This window comes from Octopus bimaculoides, chromosome 28 (assembly GCF_001194135.2).
Source record: "Octopus bimaculoides isolate UCB-OBI-ISO-001 chromosome 28, ASM119413v2, whole genome shotgun sequence".
Classification (NCBI taxonomy): Eukaryota; Metazoa; Mollusca; class Cephalopoda; order Octopoda; family Octopodidae; genus Octopus; species Octopus bimaculoides.
Window position 1 is genome coordinate 8,174,134 of NC_069008.1, and position 9,907 is coordinate 8,184,040.

The 9,907-nt window shown below is 37.0% G+C and overlaps 1 protein-coding gene across 1 annotated transcript in view; it reads left to right on the plus strand.

The window, feature by feature from the left end:
* LOC106883759 (putative uncharacterized protein DDB_G0282133) overlaps window positions 1–9,907 on the plus strand; it is a 94,010-nt gene that overhangs the window by 60,436 nt on the left and 23,667 nt on the right. The window lies entirely within an intron of this gene.

The following is a 9,907-nucleotide window of genomic DNA, read 5'->3' on the forward strand; positions in this document are numbered from 1 at the left end:
TGTGTGTGTGTGTGTGTGTGTGTGTGTTGCCCGCATATCAGCAAAACTCTTTTTTCCTTGATGGAAAAAAATCAACAAAAGTCTTAACAAAAACTTACTCATCACTAGAAAGGGACTTAACTCCTGTTTGTAAACAATTGTGATTTCTCTGACTTGAAAATTGTTAAAAGTTTTGGTTGAAAATTTATTTTTACTGCTATTCGCTGGTGCCTCTGGGGAAAATAAGTTGACGAAAATACAGCTAGGGTCATGACGAATGTCCTCCTAAAATTGGAGCAACATGTGTGCTAATTTGTGGACGTGCATAAATTACATTCACGTACACACACACACATCCTGCTGTTTGTATATACAGATATATATATGCATATATGCATACATATATGTACATATTTACATATATATGTATATACATATGCATATATGGGTATAGGACATCATAGAACGTAAAAACATGAAATACAAAAACAACAAGAAATACGAAATATGGAAACATGGAATACGAACGTTCTTTTGCGAACAACAAATGAAAAAATGGAAAATAAGACAAGCAACATAAAGAATGACCCTTCATAAATTGTAGGCTGTTTTTCTACTCCATATTTCGAGCAATTCATGACAAGATATGTCTTCGACAAAACATTTGCTCCTGCAAAGCAAATTAAATAAACTTTGGGATTTTGCGGAGGGTCAAAATTGGTAACTAAAGCAGAACAGTGAAACAAACAGAAAGGGCTGCTAAGCCTTAATGAGTTGAGGTGACGAACGCTGGAGGAATAAGCTTTGACAGGGTACCGACAAGAATGCGTCTGGTCTCTGTCGCCGATTGGATGGAAAGAAAGAAATTCAAGTTAGGAAAAGAAGGATGTGCCGGTGGTCACAGTCTTTCCTTCTGATCAGCAGCAGAGATCAGATGCATGGCAAAATATGTGTGTGTGTGTGTGTGTGTGTGTGTGTGTGTGCGTGTCTGCCTGACTTTGTGCCTGTGTTTCTTCCCTACCACCGCTTGATGACCAGTGTTAGTGTGTTTATGTCCTTGTAACTTAGCAGTTTAGCAAAAGAGACTGATAGAATAGGTACCAGGCTTTGAATAAAATGAGTCCTGGAGTCAGTTTGTTCAACTAAAACCTTTCAATGTGGTGCCCCAGCATGGCCACCATCAAATGACTGAAACAATTAAAAGATAAAAGATATCTGCAAACTAAGCTTATACAGTCTACACTAATTGTATTTACTTAGATGATTTCTCTATAAACAATGTATTTAGTGAATGTTCTATATCCATCATTATGATGTGTCCTGGCTGTACATCTGAATGCTCTTTGATCTGCAAATATTCTCAGGTTTGTTAGATCTCCACCTCTGCTGATAACAACATATAATTGTCTATGTGTGAACAGTGGACTCAGAAGATACAATCTGCACCTCTTTAGCTCTTTAGTATTGAGATTACTCTGTCAAATGTAATGCTTATCTATTCACTTAATTTAGAATTAATCATGCCATTAGTTTATACTTTGAGATTTCAATAATGTAATTGTTTATTTTTAGAATGGCGTTGTAGGATAGGTGTGAGAGGTCAGATCTGGCTGTTTTGAACATAAAACCGGGAGAAGTTTTGGGCCAGATATGGCCAGTTTCAATGCCAACGAACTAAACTTTGTCCTTGACTTATTTATTGACATAACAAAAACAGGTCATATAAGAAATTGCAACCTTGTTTGAGTGAATGATAAATCAGTCAGATGGTTGAAAAGAAACTCAGAGAATCATTAGCAGTCTTTCAGCACCAACACTGCTAAGATCACTGGCAGTCAGTAGCATCGAGGGCCATGTGTCAAAAATTATTGCAGTGGCCATGTCTATAATCTAAGTTTCATAGAAGCATTATTAGAGATCTTATCTATTTTGATATTGATGGTGTGAGAAGGTAGACCACTTGTATTTAGTTTTAGTGAATTCAAAAATTCTATGGAAAAAGGAACCTGGTTTACTTCTGCCACTGAACCTATGATTCTCAGTACAAGCACACTACCAGAAAGATTACTCATAATTTTTTGTTGTTAGCTTAACCCTTGAAGACATTCATTGTTCATTTTTGAAATGTGTTGCTAGAGCAGTATAAATGGATTGAACCAAATCTTCCAAGGAATTCACAGCTAGGAAAGGTAGAATCACAATGCTATCTGTGTCAGCATTGACAATATTTGTAATTCTTCTTTCACCTAGTCCCAGCAGCCAGTTCACATGGTGATTTAGCTGATTTAATGCAACAAATCATAGTTGTTCAAACAATTGAGAATTCTCATATTTGTCTGGATATACAAAGCTTCACATTGACTCCAAATGGAAGACTTTTAATGCATGCTTCTATTGCTAAAATCATTGAGCCCTTTGGAGAGAATTTGATGAAAATCTCCAAGAAGTTACTCATTGTTCAATACTTCTTGAAGCATGCAATTCTGAGTCAATGATTTGCAGCCTACAACAATATGGTCTATATTTTCCATTCATGGATTACATAGGTGACATTTGTCCATTGAAGCAGGAAAATAAACACCCTTACTCACTGAACTAAAGTTTAGAGCTTGATATTGAGCAGCCACCAATAACTCTCTGTTTCTGTCTTTCTATCTCCTCTCTGGGGTCACTGTCAATGAGTCGTGATTTTTCACATTCTTGATATTTCTGTAGAAGATATTGGTGGCACATTAAGACTTCATCCCATACCAATAACTGAGCATTATGGCTCAGTGGTTAGAGCACTGGGCTTGCAACCATGAGGTAGTGAGTTTTGATTCCTGTACCAGGTTGTGTGGTGTGTTCTTGAGCAAGACACTTTATTTCATGTTGCTTCAGTTCACTCAGCTGTAGAAATGTATTGCGATGTCACTGGTGCCAAGCTGTATCGGCCTTTGCCTTTCCCTCGGATAACATTGGGGACATGGTGAGGGGAGGCTGATATGCATGAGTGACTGCTAGTCTTCCATAAACAAATTTGCCCAGATTTGTACCTCAGAGAGAAACTTTCTAGATGCAATCCCATGGTCATTCATGACCAAAGGGGGTCTTTACCCTTCACTCGATCAGTTGCACCATGAGGAAGTGTATGATAGGTGATGTAGATTTTACTTGAATGGGACACTTGAAGCAAGAATGGAACAGTCCATCTCAGTTTCATTATTGAAGCTGTATTACCTGATAAAGCTGTAGCAAGAGCAATTTGGATATTTTTATGAACATTGGACAGAAGTAAGTTCAGCAGAAGAGTTTCATTTGTTCCTTCTGGACCCTCAATAAATATTAAATCTCCTTCATTGTTGCTGATATTTCTTTTAATTGTTGAAAAAACAGTCCTCTGTTCATTATTGAGCAAATCTATATAATCATTGTAATTAATAGACATTGACAGTTGTTGTTCATGGACTGAAGCTGGGAAATGATTATTGACATTTGATTATTCATACTGAATCAATTCGTTATCCTTTGTACTAGCATATCATTAATAGTGGATTTTGTTGCATTTTCTATGTTTATTGTTTCTCTTCTGCAACATAGAAAATTTTCAATAAAATTGTCCTAAAGCATTTTATATGAATTGAGAGGCTCAGATGGTGTGTGGAAATGAAAAATTTTCAGAGTTTGCAAATGAATGCTATCTTGTTTCAAACTTTTGCAAGTGATATTGATCATTTGCAAATTAAAACTTGTAGCAACAGTCTCATACAGAAGTCTTCTCTCTCTCTGATAGGCAATGTATGTTCTATTGATGATCCCTGAAATTCCTTCTGGTTATCTTGTCCTTTTCCCCCAAAATATATTAAATGATTTCTACATATAATGTTCAGGAAAGTTGCAATCTAGGATATTTCACACTTCTGGATCTTTAGCATTTTTTATCAAAATAAGCTTTGAATTTAGTTGATCTAGCTTGCTGAAGATCATTTTCTGCATTCATTAGATCAAAATTTACTTGTTATTGATTGGGAACATGAATCTAAAGACCTTCTATGGGAGATTTTATGTTGAATGGAAAATTCGAAAAGTCTCCAACACAATTCAAATGATCCAAGGGACCTATAATTCTCATATTTAATGTTCTCATCTTACTGATTTGCATCATGATATCAAATTGAAGATTCTTGTTATATATCTAGCAAAATGGTAGAATTGTCAGTACCTTTGAATATGTATTTATATAGATATTCTACAGCTTTGATAGATTTGACTATTCAACATTGATGTGAGCTTCAAATAAAACTATATGTTCATTATCCGTCTTGTTTCCTCCTTCAATAGGACTTTGTCAGTGATGCAATGGATAACAGTGTATCACCACTTAATGTTTTTAATTGAAAAACTCGGGGTTAATACAAAGCTACATCTGTTCACCACATGGTCGTCCATGTATCCATGTATGCTTCTTTTACCTAACCATAGAGACCAATAATGCATGCATTATTTGGACTAAGAATTTCAGCAGTCAATATATAAGTGTTGGAATTGTTTTCTATCATTGATTTAAAATTTTGGCACAAGGCCAACAAGTTCAGGGGATGAGGTAAATCGATTGCATCAACCCCAATGCTGAGCTGGTATTTTATCAACACTGAAAGGATGACAAGCAAAGTCGGCCATGGCAGAATAAAAAAAAAATAATGTCATGAATCTCTTTCCTGAAATTCAATTGTATTCATATGGACCATAATTTTCTCAAAACACTAGGTTTGATATTTTGTAGAAGTTGTTACTGCTTCAGTTTGAAAACTGACAATTATCTGTGGCAGTTTGATCAGCATGGAGGTCTCTTGAAATTTCTTCCCACTTTGAACTGAAGCTAAATATCACAAATAATGTTAGTTTTCCAAATTTTCTGATAATGGCCATTACATCTTAGTTGTGTTTTGCCATAGATCTTGGACTACTTGCTAATGGGTTTGGGAGGACATATTAATTCCAGCCTGACCAGTATCACCTGCAATGATTGCATTATACAGGCCTGCTCATAGGGCCTGTTGATTGTTTCTGATATACTGCAACTAAGCAGATTGGACTTTGGCCCATTAGTCTACACAAAATTGACAGAATAGATGGTGTCTATGATGCAATATATTATCGGATTCAGCTTTCTTTGTTATCTGAAAATAATAAAGTTAAAATGTTTGTTGATTGTTGGACTTGCTATTACAGCAGTGAGTGAGAGAGAGAGAGAGAGAGAGAGAGAGAGAGAGGACAAGTGAGAGGTGGGATAGATTAAAGACATAACTTTTCTATTGACTCTTTGTTTTAGTATATTGAGATGCTGTCCATCTAAGCCATCAAGAAAAATATGGATGATACATCATGGCATAATTGGCTCAATGAGAGTTGCTAAATATTTGAAGGTTTTGCTGATTGTTCTCCAATTGAAACTTGCTTACCAATAGTCTACCAGCCTAATGAGTTTCTTCAACATTACTTGATATCAATACAGCAACCTCACTGGATGATGTGGACAATCTTTCTGGAGTGTTTTCCATCTGGCTTTTTGTCAGCATATAATCCAATAGAAATATTTTCTGATTTTGTGCCAAACAGGAATGATTGTAAATAAGTGTTGTTAACTGAAACTATAGCAGAATTAGAATGTATGGAAAAGAACAGCATCAATATTTTCTCTTCTATTATCTGCATCCACTGTTGAATTTGTCTTCAGAATTGTAAGTTTGCAGACAGAATGACGCATTTGTAACAGCATTTCTTGGTGCTCCAAAAAATCTATAAACTGTTCCATGAATTCTGTAAGTAGGAAGGCCTCAAGCAATTGTAGCATCATTTGCTTTCATGCTACACATGGCCGTAGCACTATTGAACATTTGAATGTGTTTTCTGAAATATTTTGCTTCTGATGAATCAAGTATGTAGCTTATCAGATAAATGTGATACTTCTGGAATACAGATTAAACCAGATTTACAGCAAATACCAAAATCAGGATAGGCCAATGTTCTTGCAGTGCACTTTGCCATGAACATTAGTTTGTTGCAATATCAGCATCTTGTACCCATTAAGCCAGTATTTCTCAAACAGTGTGGCGTGCCTCATAGGTGTAGTGGAAGAGGATAGCAGGTGAGGCAAAATAATTGAAAGACAAATATTTAGAAGCAGTCTCTAAAAATTCATATGCCAAAAATAGATGTGATCTCAAAATTTAAAATATTACTTGTAATTGCATGCATGAATCTCAGTACAAATAGTTATAAATAATCATTGACTGATTTTATTATTGTAGTATTTTTGCATTATATCAAGTATTAAGAATATAGTAACTAGGGTCTGCAAATTGGAGGAAATCCATGGTTATCTCTCTTTAACTCTCTCCTTGGACCTTTGGTGAAGCAGAAGCAAATTTTCATTCTGAAAATGCAACCCAGAGAAAAAAGTTTGGGAACCACTGCATTAAACCATGGTTATGCTGAGTTACATTGACAGCTACTTCTAGCACTGCATCTATGTTCTGCTATCTTGCAGCATTCAACATCCTTCTTTGCTTCATTCATTGTCAGTCTCCTTGTTGCTTCTTTTCTGTGAGACATTTTACATTGCTCATTCATATTTGGTCCATTTATTAAATATAATATATTCAAACAAACTGCAATAATGAAGAATAGAAAAAATATGAAATTTAAGTGAAGCCCTTGTCTCAGTGCCCAACTGGTATTTATTTTATCAACACCAAAAGGGAGAAAGCAAAGTTGACTTTGACCCTGGGAGGATGAAAGCAAAGTTGATCCTAGCAGGATTTGAACTCAGAGTGTAAAAGAGCTGGAAGAAACAAGTAAATGATAAAGATAAATTTAATGTAGTCAAAATTGTTTTTAGTGGATATTTGGGGTGGATGGAGCTGTGTTTATGCAAACACACATACACACAGACACACACACACAGACACACACACACAGACACACACACACACACACACAGACACACACACACACACACACACACACACACACACACACACACACACACACACACGCACAAACACACGTCATTACCATTTAACATGTCTTTCAAAGCTGACATGGGTTAGACAGTTTCACAGAATCCAACAAATTGAAGGACTGCATTGTGCTTCAATGTCTTCCTTGGCATGTTTCAGTAGCTATAGATGCCCTTCCTAATGCCAGCCACCATACAGAGTGTACTGGAGGCTTTTTTTTTTAATTGTGACACCAGCATAGGTGAAGTTGTCATGCAACTTGCAAAACTTAAGAGCCTTCTCAACTGAATAGAAATCTGATGGAAGCCAGCTGTTGAGAGTTTAAAGAAGGGTTTCTCATTTTTATCTACGGACCCCTTTAATTACTGTTTTATTCTGGTGGACCCCCATAGCCAGTCAATGTTTAAAAACTAGTTTTATAGTTACTTCTTTCAAAATTCTACTTTGTTTTCCACACACTAACTTATGTAGGTTGAGCTATATAAAATGTTAGAGAAAGAAACCTAGTTATTTCTTGCAATTCATACCAGTACACACATCTAAAGCAAAGTTTTTTCAGGGGTCCTTAAAATACTATTGTGGATCCCCAATTCACTATTTTGCTTGCATGGACCCCCAAAAGTCTTTTAATGGACCCTGGTTGAGAACCACTGGTTTAAAGTGTGATAGGAAAGGAACAGATCTGATGTTGTAGAGGTGGTACATGGCCACCCTACTTTATGTGTGAGCAACTGGAGGGGAGCTGAAAAGAGAAATAAAGATAGTGGTGACAAGATGCTAAAAAAGGACCTTAAATGGAAAAGAAGAAAGTGTGAGGGCAGAAAAGTGGGGAGGAAGTGTGTTAGGAGAATGATAGATGATAAAGATAGGGTGAGAGTGAATGTAATGAATTGTGAACATGGGTGGTGGGGTAGTTGATGGAGGGAAGGTAGGAGAGGCAGTGCTGACTGGCTGTAGGAAAAGAATGAAGAACAACAGAATGATGATAATAGTCAAAATCCTTATTCTATTGAGAAAAGATATTGACTGGAATAGTCAATAAAATAGAAATAAAGCTAAAATCTCATCTTCTGTGTGGCCCTGTACCAAATGTTCCACGAGCTGCTCAGTGGTTGGGGTCCCTTGCTCTACATGAAAGAACATCTTCATATCTATCCCAACTGTCAAATAGGTTACAGTAAAAATGGAATCTTTTCAAAGGATAGGTCCCAGTTGTTCAAATTAACAGAACTATCCACTCATAGTATTAATGGGCTATTGAGGCTGTAAAAGGGAGAGTAAGTCATTCTTTCCATTCATTGGCGCCATGGGTAAGTGCTGGTTAACCCTTTGCTCTCCTATGCCAGGGATGTGGTGAAGATGCCTGCAGCAGGACATTGGATGACTAGCTAAGCAGAGGAGTCACTGGACCAATGGCTTGAAGGTTATTATGGACAAGCAGAAGACCTGTACCATCAGCACAAGTGTAGTTAGAGTGTGTGCTACCCAGGGTGGCCCTTCAATTTGCTGCCCCCAGGACCCCACAAAAATACATACTGCCTACAGCAGGCACAAAAATGGTGCCACTCCTGAGTCCCCACAAAAAATATATATTGCCTACAGCAGACCCAAAGATGGTGCCACCTGGGGGTGGACCACCCCCTCTGCCCCACCTCTACCTATGCTAGTGACTATCAGACAACAGTTTGAGTGTCAACAAGCATGGTGCTACAGTGGGGCAGCCTTGTCATTGACCATGCTCGGTGCACTCTTGTACGCCACTTGGTATTTGGTTTGGCGGTCCAGAGAGGCAGTCTGGTGGTGAGGGTCAATGCCAACTGTGTTACTCACTGTGTTACAAACAGAAGTGGGGAACCTTGAAATGATGTAGTGAATGTGACAGCGGTAGGTGTAACTGAGAGGTGCTAGCAAGAGCTCTGCACACAAGACAGCTTGCTCCAGTGGTTACAGTGAGTGCTGGTTGAGTATTCCACAGACGCTTTGTACTTGTAGTTATATGAGAAGAGGGTTGTATATGGGAAGTAAAATAATCCAGATGGGTGAGGAAAGAGAGAGTCTGGAAGACGAAATGGAACCAAGACATTGACAGACATTGACTGTTGCTGTTCATGGACTGAAACAGGGAAATGATAATTGACATTTGATTATTTATACTGAATCAATTCTTTATTCTTTGACCTGGCATGTCATTAATGGTGGATTTTGTTGCATTTTCTATGTTTATTGTTCCTCTTCGGCAACATAAAAAATCTTCAATGTAATTGTCCTAAATTATGTTATATAAATTGAGAGTCCCAGTTAGACTCTTTCACCCAATTCCACCCACTTTGCTTTTCTTATCCCTCTAGCTTATATTTTTCTTCCAACACCCACCCCATTCATAACCGTTCCACTTAGATGTATTAATTTCTCTTAATTCCACTTCAGTTAATTGCTCTTTCTCAATTTTCACCTTTAGCTTTATTTTGGTTAAACTTTACAAGCGATGACTGCTAAGGGGTGATAATTCCCCACAAACATAGAAGAGTTACCCACCTTGAGGGAAATGTCAGTTTGAAGAAACATAAATATTAAAAATTTGTTCTATTTGTTCAAGAACAAGTCGAGACTGGAGGCCTGAAATGGCTGTGTGAGACTAGTGAAGCCACGACTACTCATATCGTTTATTATAAGTTTTTTTGTTACTTTTGATATCAATTAATCTCTATCTATCTATCTATCTATCTGTCTGTCTGTCTGTCTATCTAGCTGTCTGTCTGTCTGTCTGTCTGTCTATTGCGCTAGTTAGTCATTAATTTAATCAATTATGTGGAGATTATGTAATGTTACATTTACAGAGAGCCTTCGGATTTAATTATCCCCTGGTTGTTTAAACATTTCTAGCCTATCGCTTGAATGTTTAAACAATCCTAACTTATACCTATATA